Source organism: Patagioenas fasciata, chromosome 1 (genome assembly GCF_037038585.1).
Source record: "Patagioenas fasciata isolate bPatFas1 chromosome 1, bPatFas1.hap1, whole genome shotgun sequence".
Classification (NCBI taxonomy): domain Eukaryota; kingdom Metazoa; phylum Chordata; class Aves; order Columbiformes; family Columbidae; genus Patagioenas; species Patagioenas fasciata.
The window spans coordinates 181,896,821-181,915,439 of NC_092520.1; the positions used below are offsets into that span (position 1 = coordinate 181,896,821).

At 36.9% G+C, this 18,619-nt stretch overlaps 1 long non-coding RNA gene across 3 annotated transcripts in view; it reads right to left on the reverse strand.

The window, feature by feature from the left end:
* Positions 1 to 14,097: 14,097 nt before the first annotated feature.
* LOC139827083 (uncharacterized) overlaps positions 14,098 to 18,619 on the reverse strand; it is a 42,124-nt gene continuing 37,602 nt past the window's right edge. For 2 of the 3 annotated variants that reach the window (XR_011737273.1, XR_011737274.1), the window contains one exon: positions 14,098 to 16,460. This is a non-coding gene — a long non-coding RNA (uncharacterized lncRNA). Of the gene's footprint in view, positions 16,461 to 18,096; positions 18,277 to 18,619 lie in introns of those variants that run through there. The other variant, XR_011737275.1, reaches the window with a different exon arrangement.

Below are 18,619 nucleotides of genomic sequence, written 5' to 3' on the forward strand. Positions count from 1 at the left end.
TTCATATAGCCACAGCTGAGCCCTCACATTAAGCCCCTTTAGAAAACAACAGCAACAAAAAAAAAAGACTAATTAAGGAAAGTAAGTGCTTACCAGGAAAAAAAAAGTTGCTTCTGTGTAAAGATAGCTCTTGTAACTACCACAAAATGCCATTCCATTGCAGAAAGTTATATACAATAATGAATTGAAATATGAACTGATGAATGTTATCTCTTTCCAAGCAGATCAGGCAGGTTAATCCATTGTGGGTTTTAACTCTTACTTTAAATAAGGTTATTAGCAACAAAAATGGTATGAAACTGCTGGATAATCTCAGCTAAATGACGGAAAAATAAAGAAAATAAAAACATTAACTGAGATTAAAAGAAATTGTTACAGATCTATTTTACTCCACACCTGGATATTATAAGGTTCAAATTCTAAAATTTTGAGACACTCAAGAGAATAAAAAGAGACACATATTTTTCTGCATACCAGTTGCATACCACTTATGGTATAAATCAGATCTCAGAAATATTCAGTCAACTGCTAGAATTTTCACTTATAATGAGATCTGTTAACTAATCAGGACTCTGGAGGTTTTGTGACTTCTCTCAGGTAACACTGAGTCAGTCCTACCCTGTCATTGTGTATTAATATATATGATTTTACATTCATACATATGAATATACATATAACTGCTAGACATATATAAATATATTAACAGATGTATATAATATGAAAAGACAGTATATAAATAAGTGAATACATATTCATATATATATATATCCATTGATAGGGTAAGATCTGCAGGTATAAACCCATTTAAATTTATTTCAGAGCCTATCTAAATCGGTTATCCCCATATCTACCATGTTGTCTCTGTGATAAAAGCTATACTCAAAGGCAAATGGGAGAGAGTAATTTTTGCCCGTTCATCAAGTAACCCTCATAGAATTAAGCTTCTGGAAATGTAAGGATAGCACCACTACCATGGTGTCTTGTAAATCAACCGTACGTGCACTGCAATTTATCACTGTCATTCAATGCATGACAATCCCTTCTTTCACAGTGAGAAATCTGAACATCAAATCTGGGATCCAGCTGCAGCGTGTGTTTACCAGAGATCATTCACCTCTAATCAGTCTGCTATCTGTCTTTAAAGAGACAGCTGAATACCTATACAAGTGAAAGATGGAAAATTGCACCCAATTGGCTTTTGATCAGGTGTAATATAGAATTTTGTGTAAGGAATTATTACTTATCCTAGAGAAGATGAGGAAAAATGTGAGGTCAGTAAAGAACTGGATCAAAATTAGATTAAAAGAGGTAGTGATGATGGGCAGCTCTTAGGCCGATTGAAATATTTAGCTGAGTTTCTAAAAAAAAAAATGTTGTGCGCATCAGGACTCTCTGGACAGCACTCTGTGTCACACTGGTAGAGCCAAAATCAGAGTCATTTTCATCCTGATTTCAGAAACACAGAATATTTGACAGAAATAACTGTTTAAGTCCAATGTTTAGGATAGTATTAAGTACATATTTGTGCAGATCTGCAAAACTTTAGCTAAAGTTTCATCCATTCTGCTGGAAATTACAGAAGATTGAGACCTAAATGTAGGAGCTGGTTGTGAAATAACACTGAACCACCCACATCATGAGGCAATTCAATCCTACTGTACATCCAGTTTGGTATTTCTACCAGAGACAAACAGCTGCTATTAATGTTATGCAAAAAATTAGATACAGAAAACTGCATATGTTTCTTATTGCCGATTGTCAAAATTAAAAAAAAAAAAAAAAAAAGCCTAGAGCAAAAGCAGAGCCGGATTACGAGACTATGAGAATACCAAAAGAGTTTGGCTTGTTTTGTTTCACAGAAAAAAAAAAAAAATCAGAATAAAATATGATGGTTGCTTATAAATACACTAAGACATAAAACAGGAGAAAAGAGCTATATGATTTAAAGGTCAGGATGGTTTTAAAAAGTATTAAAATAAAGATTATAAATCCTCAGTGTCTGTCTTTAAAATAGTTTCTAACCATCTGAGCAGTGAGTTCAAGATTTACAACTTTCCAGCTGGAGCACTTGGAACAAACAGATTCACAATAATTTTAGGAATTATGTTGTCTAAGGTATCCATCCATTTGCATGATAAAAAAAAGAGGTCTACACAGGGCTACTCTGTAGCAAAAATGAGATTAATGGCCATCTACATACAGCCACTTGGATTTTATTAAGTGTTCATCTGTCCAGCCTGTTGGATGAAGGAGATATGCTCAAGTGATCAGCTTAACCAAGTGCCAGGAACACAAAAGGATCAGTTCTGGCCCCCACCCACCTTCTTTTTTGGGCTCAAAAGCTGAGGCTGCTCAGGTTTGAAATTAAATATTTCCTTTCTTAGAATGTATCACTGAAACTACATTGCAAACTTTGCCTATCCTTTCTTGCAGTTAATGCTCTGTCTCTTAGACAGAACTGGGTCATACTCTGTATTTCATAGGACTGATTTCAGTATTTCCAATATCCTGAATATAAGATGCTGGCACCTGTCTGGAAGTGGAGCGTCCCAATTTCCTCACATTCCAATATGAGGATGTTCCATGGAAACAGTGTACAGAAATTTAAAGTCAGTTAGAGGAAAGGAGATCAGTGATCTCAATGTAAGTATCTAAAAGCTGCTTAGAGTATTCTGATGTGATATATTCTAGACATTAGATGAGTAAGATGAGACACAAAATGGATGTCAGTTTTGGACCATGACCAGAAAAAAAATAGAGAAAAAAAACTATTCCAAGTGTGAATCCTGAACGAAAAGAATCCGACCAGTAGAGCTGCTAAAATCAAACAGACAAAATCTACCAAAGCATTCAAAAACAATCACAAGTACCCAATGACAGGTAAATGTGGTCAACAAGACAATACTGGAAGAAGCCTTGCTGACAAAATAAGTATAGAGACAGAAGCTTATTGTTTGTAATGAGTAAAATCATGATAGAAATAATAACCATCAGAATAAAGGCAGTTTTAAAGGAAACAGTAGTGAAGGAAAATGTGCCCCCAGAACATACCTAAGTTACCCAATCTAAAGTTTGCAAGCTGACAGCTGATAGGGTAAAAACAAGAATAGAAACAAACAATATCTTGGTTTTCATTGATTTTTTGAAGCCAATTGGTTCAAGTAGTCCTATGGAAAACTGAAGAATTATATGGAGTTTAGAACAAGTTAATTGCAAAAGTAAACACACTACAAATTCCCTGCAGTGTTTTAAGAATTAATGGAAAAACAAGTACATGGCTCAAACCAAGGACAAACTGTCACCTTTCATCCTATTCTTAAAGCAGACATGATGAATGTTGTGTGCAATGAAGACCATGACAATGATGATCTCAATGTAAGTGGCTCAGTCTAGGCAGATGACAGTACATGACCAGCATGAATTCATATGGATTCATATTATCAATTCATAATCCTTTGCTATCTTGATATTTGCAGTTGATTTAGATTTAATGTCAATGTCAGGAGGATGAAAGATAGCATTTCAGAAATGAAGGTGATAGGATATCTGTGACAGTGTATGTTCTATGCCTGGAATCATTTGGCTTTCCTGTAAGATTCATAGAATCATGGAAAGATTTTGGTCACAAGGGATCTTTAAAGATCATCTAGTCCAACTTTCACTTGACCAGGTTACTCAAAGTCCCATCCAACCTGATCTTGAACACTTCATGACGAGGCACACAGGCATTTAGCCTGGTCTTGCAGAAGCCTAAAAACTATTTTTATCATAAACTATTGTGAATAAAGTAGAAAATATTTTTTATTACCTGTAATGATGTGTTACCATTTTCTAAGAGTTTTTGAGTTAAACCCAAATAAACTGGAGCAAAGCATGAAGCAAGAAGAAACAAACCTCATTGATTCCAATGATCACGGTGACTCTCATACAACCACAGATTTCCCCCTTGGCAAGGGAAGTCTTCTCCCACAAGATATATAATGTGTTACCCCCGAGGGCTGCTCTGAGATCTTTTTACATCTTTACCATTGCAGCTGTCTTAGAGAAAGAGAGACTGGTTGTTATACAGGGAGCAGATCAGCTGCCTTACTCAGCTCCAGCATCACTCCTGATGTTGCAGGTCTTTCCAATCTGCAGAGCCGTGAAGTGGTTCTGCAAGGGCACCTCAGGCTTCAAGGGCAGTCTTCCCTCCCACTGGTCCATGCCATTGCAAGCTTCAATTCTTCTGCAATGCTTGTCTCCCCCACTTCTCTGTGTGCCAATGAGGGACACTTTGGCTGTGAGTCCAGTGCAGATTGCACTTGGAAACAGCTATTTAATTAATTCTCAGCCTCCCTGATATTGCACTGCATTCTCACCGAGGACGTCCTTCACCTGAGCACACTTTTTGCAGGCAGGTTTGCCATCCGTGCCTGCTACAGGAGAAAGGGGCACTTCCAGCAAACTGAAGTCTGCGCTGCAGTGTCTTCCTTCAGCAGCTCCATCTGCATGGAAGCACTGACCACTGCTTGGGCAGATGGTGCAGATCCCTCAGCCAGAGCTGCAGCCTTTGCTTTCAGATAAGTACCCACCATTCTGCCTTTGGGGTTAGGTAGGATGAATTCCCTTGACCTGTGCAGCTGGCCACAGAACAGTGCCCAGCTCCTGGGTTACATGTACTTGCACGGTGGAATGTCCCTCCTTTGAAGAGATGGCCTGCCTTCACATCCTCCTGCACAAATGGCAGTGAGAACTGCTGTGCCACACCCTGGCTGATACACCACACCGTTTGCACATCCTGTTTGCAGCACTCCCCAGGAACTCCTCTTGTGGAAGGTGGGCATGGCCACTCTTGCTTCTGGCCTCACCTACACCCTATCAGCCCCTCTGTGAGAGGTGTGGGATCCTGGTAGGTCCCTGCACTCCCCTGGGGTTTCCCTGATTCAGGAAACCTCCCTGTACAACACAATTCCGCCCTCTGATGTGGAATGCACCTGCACCAGAGCTGTTCAACTTGGTGAGATCACCTGGAGAAATTAATTTTAGTTCTGGCATGGACCACAGGCAGTGTCGAGGTGCACCTGTGCTCCCTGAATGCTGTCTCCTACTGTCACAGCTGGAGGCATACACAGCACTGGGCTAGGCAGATCACTAGTCTGACTCAGTAAGGTATTATGTTCTTACAACTGTTTAAATTTTCATTACTGACTGCAACATGAAGTTTGGAAAGGTGCTAATGAAACCTGCCAGTAAAACAAGACACCTACCAACGTAGAGTAAGAATGGACTAACAAACAAGAAAGATCTGGGTAATCTGAAGGTTGGGAGCAACAGAAGCATCATCAAACTTATTAACACAAGAATAAAAACTCATTAATATTTTGCTAAGGATTTTTGCTCAAAGCAATAGCTTGATATTGGGAAATGGCAAAGTCTCAAAAGGATGTGGCCATGAAAACACAGGTGTTATTATAGCAGAAGCATTTTTAATGGAAGTGGGAACGTATTAATACCACCTTTGCCATACTTCTCAGGAATATTTTTTGACATTTCAGACACTACATGCAAGAAAAATTCACCCAGGTTGTACTGGTTTCAAGGAAGTGCTATTAGAATGTTTAGAGGAACAGCACGCTGATCTTAGGAGGTCAAATTTACCTCTAAACTGCAGTCACAGAAGATGGTAGAGTGCTGTGTAGAAATACAAGCTTTAACCTAGCAAGCTCAGATACTGTCAACAGTGCAATTGCAACAATAAATAGTTCAATGCAGGCTAAATTACTGTCAAGATTGCAAGGCACACTCAAGCTATCTAATTAAAAGCTGCTCAGATATCTCTGCTCTTCACCCTGGTCACAACAGCAGTAACAAGGACAGATGTCAAGTTTTCCATAAGGATATCATTTATAGTGACAACCTAAAGCAGCCTTAGCTTCGTATAAAAAATAAAAAATAATAAAAATAAATAACAATAAATAAAATTGTAATGAGATAAGATTGCTTTCAAGAAATATAAAGCAAGCATCAGGAGGAGTGCTTGCCATTAGTAGCTACTTAACCTACTAGACTATCCCAAAAAAACAAATAGGTGTTAACCGTCCATGAATATATTTACCCTGGAAATCAGAAAAGGCTTCTCATTAAGCAAACTGTTAGATGTTAGAAGAGACTTTGATTCAGAACTGTGGATCTAAAACCTGGTTTTAATATAGAGCTTGATTAGATTAAGAGTAGGATTTAATGTTGAGATTGCTTCTAATGACCATAATGAAGAAAACTTCAGATACTGCTATGACTGAAGATGTGTATAGATTGTAGTACTGACTATGTCTTTCTTTAAATGATAAACCATTTCTCACTCTTTTACATCAAGGGTGAAATGGACCCAATGCCTAGTCTGTTCTTTCATGAGCTCAAACTGATGAATCCTTGTGATCAAGATTTTGGGTGCCTGTACAATAATCTATTTTCTCTTTAGAACTTTGTAACTTACATGATACAAGTGAAAATATCCAACAACTATAACTTCATTTCTCATACAAATTCAAAAGACTAAAGAGTGCAAGTTTGTATTAATTCCCTTCCAGTCTGACAATAAACATTTTGTTTACAAAATATTCTGCTCTTCTAAAGAGAAGAAAACAGAATAATTTTTTCTTATTTATTGCAAATTCTGATATCTCGTTTGGATCCCTGCTCAGCAGCTCTCTAGATACCATTGACTTTACGGTAGTGTAAGTACCATTGATCAAGAAACAGAAAACTGTCAAGTCTCTCTTAATGTAGGAAAACAGCTGCAAAACATAGTGGTACAGAGACCTTATGTGCAAACTGCACTTTATTTTTCTTTTATATAACAATGTTCATACTTCCAGAGGAAAAACAAATTTCTTGTTCCTTACTACAATTGAACTGCAGAGAAAAATTCTAGAAAAAAAAAAATTGTTTACTTTTTCACGCAAAGACTCACCATCTGTCATCTAATATAGTTCTAATCTAATCTAGTTCTTTTCTGCTACAGTGTCCGCAAGATGAAGGACTTCAAGCACTTTAAAATGAGCAAGTGACTGCTGCTCTCAACAGTGGAACGGTGGAGGGCACCATGCAATTCTTGGAGCATATCACCCAGAGGAGATTGATACAAGCAAAAAGCAAATCTACTAAAACTGAAATAAATTTCGAAGTGCCATCTTTAAGGTAAAACAATCATCTATGTATATGCATGAGTATAGATGTGACATTTCCCTCTTGCATATTTTTAGTGACTCAATCGCTGCCTAGCAGAAGATCAGTGTATCTTCCCCCCAAAAAAACAACAAACCAAACTCACTGACTACATAAAAAAGGAAACTTAAGTGTTTTTCAGGAGAAAGAAATACGGTAGAGTACAGCACACAGTTTCTGCTTTTAAACTAATAGAGCCACAATGACTGTGACCTCTTTCTGAGAGGAAACTAGATTTTCTTTGAAAAATCTGCCATCTGTACTATTTTGCATTTCCTTATATGGATTATCTTTGTGAGATAAAGTCATCTGCATCATAACAGAGGATCATGTTCTCATTTACAAGTAAGCTCCTTTACACTGTTCAAAGAACCTTCCCCATTTGCTTTAAGATCTTTCTGTGTTGCTACAGATGTGTAAACTAATCTCACTGAAACTGGGTGAGCACCATGCTCAGTGTACACATAGGGAACCAAGCTATATCAGGAAAACTCAGACATGTGGATCGAAGGAAAGATAAATAGGAAAGAATAAGAGAGTTAAGCCCAAAGACGTGAACTATGTGACTGATGAATGAAGAACCTCAGGATAACTGGATTTTTTTTGTTTGTTTGTTTCGTTTTTATTTTATTTTATTGGAAAATAAATACACAGAGCTGTAATACTTGTTTGTTCTTCTGGTCTCTGTGGAATGCGGGGAAAAAAAAAAAAAAAAGTAGATTGCTGGATTTTCTAGGTCCTAAAAACAAACTGCAAGAAAAAGTAATTAATCAAGCCAGGTGAGAAGAATAATAGACTGGGCGAGTGACATTTGGGACTCATTAGTCTCTAATTCTGTATCAAACATCTAGGGAACAGGATAGTATCTTTGAATAACATTTCACAAACTAATCTGGTTGTTGAGTTGTGCATTTCATCCAGCTGAGCAAATATTATTTGCAGCCAACCAAGTAAGCTGTTACATTAACTATAGTGAAACTGCTGATTTTGAGCACTTAGAGTGGAGAAGGTCAATAGCAACCAGAAGAATTAATAGGGAAGTGGTTTTTATAAAGTTGCACAAAGTTTAGCCTCCCCTTATTTGTCAATAATACTTGGGTGGAAGACAGAATCTGCAAAGCCAAGGTAATTCTTGCCTTGGGTTGCTGTGACAACCTTGGCTTCTGTGAACAACCTGAAATTGCATCTAAGAACACAATACAGCTGCAATTCACAGACAGGGAAGAAAAGGGAGAATTAAAGGAGAGGGTGATTTTTATGGGCTTTATTCTCTTTGCTAAGAGAATCTAGCAGATTTTTGAACAGCATAATAGAGAACTTAACTTTGGGTTGGTTTGGTTTATTGATTTTTCTTGGTATTACAGCCTCAAGGTCTTCATTATCCTGGACAGTTAGGTCTACAGATAACCATTAGTATGTTGAACCAGTAAACTCCACAGTCTGTCCTGAAGTCCCAGATTAGCTTAACTGCAGCACAACTTGGCTACATTTAATGCAAAATAGTAGTTTTTGCTTCATGAGGAAATAAAAGCTTATCATCTTATCAAGGAACAGGAGTGGGGAAGGGAGGGAGGGAGGGAGGGAGGGAGGGAGGGAGGAAGGAAGGAAGGAAGGAAGGAAGGAAGGAAGGAAGGAAGGAAGGAAGGAAGGAAGGAAGGAAGGAAGGAAGGAAGGAAGGAAGGAAGGAAGGAAGGAAGGATCCAAATTTAACTGTGATATTTGTGCAGATGAAGAGATGATAAATATTCCCAAGGCATCCCTATTGCACAGTTTAGACCTAGTCAGTTTTGACTTGAGAAGGGAAATTACAAGAAGTCATAGAATTAAAATTACTCCCCTGTAGTCACATAGTTTCCACATAAAATTCAAGAAAATACAGGATGTATCTGTTCACCATTACAATTACTATTTCAATTCCAAAGCCACACAAATCAGAAGAAAGGACACATCTAATATATTTTCAGTTGTTGTTTTTATTGATGGATTAATACAGCTAAACCTCTTAGAATCCTCCAGTATGTCAGACAAAATCATAATAGAAAAACTTCTTAGTAGTAATATTAACAATTCTGGAAGAAATTATACAAAGAGAAGCAACAGAGTCAAACTGTGTATCATGAAAAAGAAAAAGCAGGCAAAGATTTTCTTCATAAATATTCACAAAATAGATGTCTTCATAAATCACCTTTCAGAACAACTTTGTTATTTCAGAAGTCTATTCTTCAGAGAAACTAAACATGCAACTTCACTTTGAGAGGATGAGGGCCTCAGGAATTGATACTTTGAATGTATTTGCCTTTTTTTTGGTTTTTCATTGACACTGTTTGTTTCCATTAAAGCTGAATTAAAACCAGGAGGACAAATATTGCAAGAATCCTCTCAAAGGTCCTAAATGGATCTGTTTCCCATATTTTCGTGGGTCTGCCTTCCATCTCACAGCCTCTTCATGCACAGCACACACACACAAATGCACTTCTGACTAAAAGGGCTAAACAGTGAGACCAGCATCAAAAGAACTGATTTAAATGAACATTGCTGAAGAAAAACTAATATTGTGCATTTGCAACAGAAACCAAAGCCTAAAATTACACTCCCCTGACTGGGGAACAAGAAATGTACCGTTCATCTTGTGTCTAATGAAAGTCAGATAATCGTCAACCAGATTCCTTATCCTTCTTCATATTGGCTTATTTTATTTCATATGGATTCAATGAATATGAAGACAGAATCATAAAAATGCACAAGCTCAGATACACTCACATATTGCAGTTGCACAATAATGTGGGATTTGTGATGTACTCCTGGATAAATAAGGTATATTAAAAGGACTAAATGAATTAGCAGGATTAGCTTTGTTTATAAGAAACACTGTCACATATTTAATACAAAAAGTGCACAGATACTACTAGATTCATTTTGCAAGCCTATGAACTCCAGAAATCTGTAGCGAATCCTTTCAGTTTCCTGATGGCAATTTCCTATAATAATAGGGACTACAGATTTGCAGAAGCATTGTCATGACAATAAGCTCTATTTCAATGAGCAGCAGTTTTGCTCAGATTAAAAAAAAAAAAAAAAAATAATAAAAAAAAAAATTTAAGAAGTATTCTCGAATTTTAAAAAGGCACTCTAAAAAAAATACTTCCAATTTCCAATGTCATTGACAGCTGAAGGCAAAAAATTTTAAGGGGATTATTAAAAGCACTTTATAAGCAGTTTTGTATTAAATAGATTTTAATAAAAATAAAATGCATTATTTCTTTATAAAAGCTAAATATCAAAGTTCAGAATTTTTGTGGAAGATGTAAAAAGTCTATCCTGAGAGGACAATTAAAGTTACTCGGTTTCATATGATCCTGAGATGTTCCATCAGAGAGTTGTTAATGATCTCACCAGGGACAGTGTGTAATTCTCTTTGTCCATCATATTTAGAAGACTAAGTATTAAACACTCTATTCTTGAATTTTTCTTCAAAGCTTCAGTGCTGGCTGCAGATATGTGAGACAGGAATCAGAAAGGAAGGAGATGGCAGAAAAGCTAGTCCTGTTTCTGGCTCATTATGATATGAATAATGTCCAGGGGCTGGTGCTCTGATAATGCTGGAAGCAAAACAAGTTTCCTTCATCTCCTCCACTGTGGAAATAATGCTTTTATCTCAATAAGTTGCAGATGGACTGTTAATATTGAGGGATTATTACCTTATAGGAGAAACCTGTCTTCAAAGAGCAGGTGTACTCAGGTCCCTGGTTCAGCAAGTTGCCTAGTCATGCTCTCAGCTTAAATGAATGGGTGACCTAATCATTGACTGCTATCAGTCAGTGGCAGCAGTAAACAGCAGCTCATACAGTACCTGACCAAGAGCTGAGGTGAGGCTCTGATAACCTCAAGATTATAAATGTCTAGATTACAAATGCCAAACTGTGACCACCTGCCCTGCTTCCAGCATGAGAACATTGAAAAACAAAGACAATCCAGCAAACTGATAGCTTGAGGGAAGGTGGCTTGCTCCAAGTGCCTACTTATTCAGCCTATGTTCGGTCTGGTTAATGTGTCACATGTAGTCTTGATCAAAAGCCAGCAATGTACCATTTGCTTAGGAGAACTGTTGCCCAACACGTGCTTTTTTTTGTGATTTGTGGTGTGTGAAATGTAAAGTGAAGATTTTACTCTTTATATGATGTGATCTGAAGTGAGAGGAATTAGCTAAAGTTGAAATGTAAAGGACCTCCTACCAATAAGGTGAGTCTGAGGAAGAAGTGAATACTCCAGAAAATGTTATGAATGCAAGAAACAAAATGCTGTCTTTTCATCCCATTTTCAAGGTAAGCAAGACAAAAGATGAGAAAATCTGAAGTCTGCATTCAGAAAATTGGGGCTGCTGTTTGGGTTAACTTTTACTGATAGTAATAAGACAAGCACTGAGGACCTCAGCTAAGTTATTCTGCGTATTAGAAAGGTACTTACTGTTAAATGTTGGTGGTAGACACATTCAGATGCTGTTCTTCTTAAATTACTGTTTGCAATCTAACAACTGAAACCTAACCAAATATCTTGCTGAAAGAGAACTTCCCTTTGTTTAGCTTTTTCTGGAGTTATAAATTACTTCACATGAAACACAAAAAGCTGCCTTCATCCTTTTGTAACAGTACATCCAGGTAAAGTTGTATGAGCACCAGCAAACTCCATCCAAAGACACAGGGATCTCTCACCTGCTGGATACATGGCAAAGTTGGAGCATGCTGAGCTTCCCAGGGGGCTGAAATGTGGCTAAGGCTTTCCTTGGGAGAAAATACTTGCTGGGTGAAAGAGGAAAACATGTAACGTAAGGTTATAGGGTTTACTATTCTTTATTACCATTTAATTTTTTCTACATATTTTTCCTTTATTTTCTTCCTGATGCTACCCTCCTAGTATGTTTATTTGTAAAAGCCAGTAAGTAAATAGGTAATATGTAAAATAATTCAATTAGCAATAAATTACAGCTGCTGTGTTAAAAATAGTCAGTACAGATTCCAAAGGTGGTTTCAGAACAGAAAGCCTATAGCAATATCATATCACCCATGCAGACAGCCCCTATTGTTTCACATGAAATGATGCTTCCTAGTTCCTCTATCAGCTGGTTACCAAGGCTTTTTAATTGTATCTGCTACTTGATACAAGGGAGTACAATGTTTGAACGAGATGAAAAGCAGATTAAAAAATTAGATCCTCTAACGGTTTTAGACTGTTATCATTCATTTATCTTTAACAAAAGAGTTCCCTTCTAAACTATGCACATATGTAAGATATAGATAAATGTATTTATCTTTTTTTTTTTTTTCCTTATTGCAAGAACTGCAACCATTATAAATAATGAAAAATTTTAAGCCAATGAGTGTCCCCACTGACCACACTCAGGCTATTCTGATGCAACCAGGCACAAGTACATGACAGGCTTGCAGAGCTGGGGGCTAAGCATGTAATTGGGTGAGAGAAATGGAAGACTGCTGAAGCCTGATCAAGAACTTTTCAATAAAATATTAAGTCAAAAAATGCTTATACATCATATGTGAAATTTATTCTCTTAATGTGAAAAGATGTCTCAACCTCAGGCAAAGGAAGACTTCCATGTGGAGAGAAGAATGCCACTGAAGAGTTCTTCACTCCTGAACAATAAGTCTACTTACCTAAGCCACAAGTGATTAATGTTTAGGTATCTTTTTTCTGCTTGACTTAAACTAAGAGGTGTTAGCTGGATCCCTAGATAAGGACCTGCTCTCTCTAGTTGAACTTGCTAGAGATTTCATATACTCACAAACTTACCTCACTTATTCCTGTCCACCACAAACACCATAATGTATTATGGGCTACATGTGATTACTAGTGATTGTTTATATCATTGTGTCCAGGATAAAGTATCATAGGTCGAGGTCACTTTTTTTAGCCAGGAAAGGTAAGGGCACAGTGCAAATTATAGCTTAATCATTTGATATACCTTACTTGTCTTATTTCTGAAATAAATACCATTTTGATTATGTGGCCAGCTGGTGGCCCTTCTTTCCTCCCTTGCTCATAATGCGTTTTTATATGCTATAATTTCCTGAGACTTACACATACTCTCTGAGAAAATAATAAATGATGTCCCACTTTTCAATTAGCACAGTTGCTTCTGTCCTCTCTACTGAGGAACGTTTATGGCAGGATGCAGTCTTGCATCACATCTTCTTCAGCAATAAAGCCAATTGAAGTGATCCTGCCTATGTCTTCTGGAGTGTGACAACTCTTTCCTGAGCTTATTCTGTTTTTGAGGCCATGCTGTAGAACAGACCTGTGAAGCCTTAAAACAAATCCTTGCCCAAGAAAGGATCTCCCACACTGAGACTATGAGGCTATCATACTCCTTAGACCTACTAATTTGAGCATTGGCCAATGCCTGAATCTTGATTTTTTTTTTTTTTTAACAGAATGATGGCTTAGTCCCACAGGTGTTGGAAAGGAACCAAAGCAATACTGTTACAGAAAAACTAAATGCTATGTTAGCTAGTCTATTAAATGGAAAACGTGGTGTTACCTGTGACAGTTCCTGCTGGTCCTGTACTTTCTTACGGACAGAATTAAAGGAGTTTGTAACCTCATTATTAGTTGCTAAGTCACAACACCTTGTACTTTGATTAATTTTTAGATTTTCACTATACTATTTTGGAACTTGTTAATTTTTAAAATTGGACAAGTGTGGAAATACACCAGTAGTTAGTGCACTTCACATGAAAGCAGCAGTTATGTTTTCTTACCTTGAGCAATATTTTTTTTTTCCTTTTTGCCTAGTACATGAAGATAACAAGTTACATTAGTAATTTTCTAGTATATTCAATATGAACAAAAAAAAAAAAACAAAACAGGTAAACAAATTTGGGTGTTCAACTTCATAGAAATAGAAGACTTCAGCAAGATTCAAATTTTCAACCATAACATTATAAATGCAGTTATCCTTTCAAAGGAAACACATAAATATGCCTTGTTTCAAGTCAGCATGCAATTTTCTTATTGTGTTAGTCCACTGTTAATATTTTCTGACAGCAACAGTCACAATTACAACTTGCTTTGAACATTTAGTAGAATATACTGAGAAAGATAAATTGTTTGGAGTTGTTTGGACAAAAAGCTTGTTCCATTCTCTCATAAATAATTTACTACACAATAAGTCACAAAATTTAGTAATTTTTAGAGATATATGCCTTACTTAGCAGAATAGGGAAAATGATACATTTAATCAGGTTTCCATTCTTAGGAAGTAAATAAAGACACCATATTAATGAAAGTTTTAGGTTCCATCGAATACATTCTTAAATATTGCCCTTTTGGTTTTACATTCACTTTTTTTTTTTTTTTTAATATGGAAGAGAGATTAAATAACCATTTTGCTTTGCTCAATGTTAGTAAGACAGGACCAGAAAAGTGACAAATTTTGGACACCATATGTGAAAATATGAATGAACAAGAGGGTCCAGAGAAGTGCAAAAATAGAAATCAAAGTCTAGAAAAGTAGGAAACAATAAGAGAGCTGCAGTTATTTATTACAGAAATAAAAATCTGACTGGCTTCAAATGCATAAATACTTCCAAAAAACTTAAAATACATGAAAGGCTACTCCAAAGAAGAACAGAGCAATTTGTTCTCCATATTTGTCTTGCATAGGAGAGGTAATGGTCTGAAATTTCAATAGAGCACACTTGTATAAACATCAGAGAAAATGTAGGGGAGATGAAGCAGATCAATGAAGGTGGTCATTTGACTTCCTAAAGGTGTCTTCAGGATGCAACAAACATCTGACAATAACAATGCTGAAGTCAACAAGCCTGCTGTGAGAAAAAGTCTGATGAGCTATACCATATTTCAAGATCTTTCCAAATTCTAATATTTTCATTTCTTCATGTTTTCTACACAGTAAAATTTGGTCAACTTGGATTTACCAATAATAGTAAAGGCATGGTGGACGGACTTCAGGAAAGCTTTACTTACCAAAGGTTTTGACTATACAACACATTCTATATGACTTATCTAGTCCTTTTTCCAGCTAGTAGCACATCTTGCTTCTGTGTCTTCAGTTTTCATCACAGTTACTGGTTTGAAGCCGTACAGGTTACAATTGCCTCTCACTTTCTGTGAAGCCCAACCCAAACTCTACTACTCTTATCAATTATTTTTAAATTATTTTTTTTATTTTTTAGTCTTACACTGTCACAGTTTCAGAACTACAAGTTGCAACATTCGAGTATGAGTATATCTGGTAGTATTTCCATCCTTAGAAAAATATCTGGTACAGTTTTCAATGATAATTCTCAAGAAATCACCTTTCACAGACAGGAACTGACATAAAGTCAGTATTTCTTGCCCATTCACCTTACCCATTTCCTTACACTTCCTAAAGCAGAAAAAACCCACAACCAACAACAGAATTACATTCAGAAAAATTTATTTTGATCCTCAGAGTCTCAGCTATGCTTGCTTTAAAAACTTTGCCCTCTTCTCGTTGCCATTAGGAACATCCTTTCAGCTCAGCCTGCCCTATTCCATGGCTTCTGAGTTCCCCACTAAGCAGGGGTGATAGCACCCAGCTGTTAACTAGCTTAAAGATAGCTTAATATTTGGTAGGCATGCATTTAATATATATTTTTAGACTAAATTAGGTGAAAACAATCTCCTTTTGGAACAGCCTCATCTCTTTGCTCTTGTATTAGCTTTCCAGTCTTTCTGTTGAAGCTTTGGGCTGGCAGAGCAGAGAATACAGGTTTCATGATGTCAGGGGAGAGCTAAATGAACAGAATCAATTTTTTGCTTCTGCTCAGATTAACCCAAATGAAATTTATCTTCAAGACCCTGAATGAAAGTACATTAGGTAAAAGTCTAAGATGAAATTCAAACTAAAAAATGTAGTCTCTTTTTTTCCTCAGGATAATATATATATTTTGCAATCAATAAACTACAGAATCATAAAATGTCCTGACTTGGCAATATCAGCAGCCAAGACTAAACCTGAGGATATACTTCTCCCATCTGGCTCTTCTAATTATTGAATTCTTCAATTTGCTCTTCAAGATTCACAATTTTTTTCTGTATAGGAGCACAAATTGAACATTCAGGGAGTGGGAAAGGGAAACAAGATGAGAGGAGGAAAAGTGTACTCAGGTCAAACGAGACTACATCTGGTAATGAGATAATTCTCTGGTAGGTATAGACTAAGGCTAGCAGGTCACTGTCTTCAGTTTCCTGGGTAAGAGCTGTAAGCAGAAGAAAGGCAATATAAGAGATAGGAAATGTACTATCTCCATCATTTCTTAAAATTAAAAATTAACTTAAATTCACTTCTTCCAGCTGTAGCATCTCTTTGAAAGACAAAGATCTTTCATGGTAAAAGTGATTAAAGGGTGTGGTGGTTTGACTGAAAATGAGTTAATTTTCTTCATGCAGTTAGAAACCTTTCTTTTTCATAGCTAGCATGGCCATTGTTTGGACTTAGTTTGAGAACAAGAGATAACACAGAGTAATGTTTTTAGTTGCTCTGGTCTGAGATCCAAGGACATTCTGAGTGCTCTGCCCACAGGTGTGAGGCATCAAGGAAGTGTGGCATAGACAGGGCAGACCTTGACTGAGATCCTGACTGATCAATAAGAGTATTCCATCTTGTTACCATCATGCTTCATATTTAAGGAGGGTCGGGATCTTCTGCACTCTCTCGCTTCTTCACTCTTTTTGTTGCAACTGGGGGAGTTCTGTTTGGGATGCTTAGTTAGACCTTTTGTCGTTTTGCAGAGGGCTCTGGGCCTTACTGCATTCTTTCCTTTTTTCTCTCTTTGGGGTCAGCTGTTTGGGATCAGGGGCTGCTTCCTGGAACTGGCTGTTTGGTGTGAATGGAGTTCATGAGGAACTGCATTAAGCGTCCTTTATTTTATATTCTATTTCTATTATATACACATATATTTACTAGTAGCGCATTAGTATTTTGTTAGTTTATTAAATTGTGTTTATTTCAGTCCAAGTTTCTCCCTTCCCTTTTGATTCTCTTCCCTATTTGGGGCGTTGAGGATGGGGGCGAGTAAGTGGCTATTGTGGTTATATTGCTAGCTCAGATTAAACTACCACAAGGAGACAGGCTAACTCTAGTGCCTAAGCCTAAAGAAGAGGGAGAATTCACAACAACTTTTTGAGTTTTTTTGGTTTTGTTTTTGTTTTTTCCTTAAGGAAAACCTTGAAAAAGACATTCATTTGGCAAAATCTATAGTTTTCCAAATTCAAGAAGTTACAAGGACCATTTGTCTTTTCCATGACAGGTGATTTTTTTATATCTTATAAATATTGCAATACTTCCATGGATGAAAGTATTAAATAATGCAAAAGCAATGAAACTGCTTTGTCCTCTTGTCAAAAAAGGAAAATACAGAGAACGAAAGGGAACTACAATGGAAGACAGAGTTCTGGTATTTAAAACAGGAAAATTTTACTTCTCACTTTTAAGTCTGGATCAAGTTTCTGAAAGCACAAAATGAAGGGCTAGATCATGCAATATGTGGAGAACCTTCTAGGAAGTTCATATTTGTGGGGCTGGAGCTGGGCAGAAGGAGGGTGGAGAGATAGGTACAGGTAAGGCTCACATCTAACCTGCTCATGTGGCTATCTATCGTTTCATAAACTGCTTAGGAATATGGGGATTTTCACTGGATTAAATTGGACTAAATATGATAAAAATCTGACCCTTAGCAACGCAAGACTGATTTTGGAAATTATTTTGGAAAACATAACAAGAAGTAAATTTGCCTCAAGAAAACCCTAAAGTCTCCTGCAGCAATGTCAGGAGCTCTCACACACGAGATGACAGCAGCTGCTGGGTTTTAAATCACTACATCACACACAGACCAGCTTTACCCTGAGCAGAACAAGACATGACAGGGCTACAATTAGCCAATGGACTTTACACACGCCGGACTTGAACCCATGCAGTCAATGACAGGAGTTTTCATGGAAGTTTTCCAGTACAAACACAGCTTTCTGTTGCCATAGTAGACACAGAGGTTCTATCTTCTTAGCTGCAGACATAGGCTGGGAGAACAAATCATGCCCTTTTATAATATTTATACTCTGAGGTAAACATAAAAAAAATAACCTAATGTGTTTATACACACACACAGCTAGCCTGGCTTATCTAGGAGTTTTCCAGGAGGTTTTTTTTCATTTCCATTTATCAGTATCAGTTTTTTTCCACTGGCTTTCACTGCCTATGACAAGAGTTTATTAAACATACAGGGGCAAGTTCTCTTTTATATTCATAGACAGTTTTCATTTTGCAATAAACTGATGAGTTCTTGTAATTTAGCCAAATGTTTTGAGTTTTTTGAAAAGGTCTTCTATGCCTCATAACACATATCTCAGAACTACCCATAGG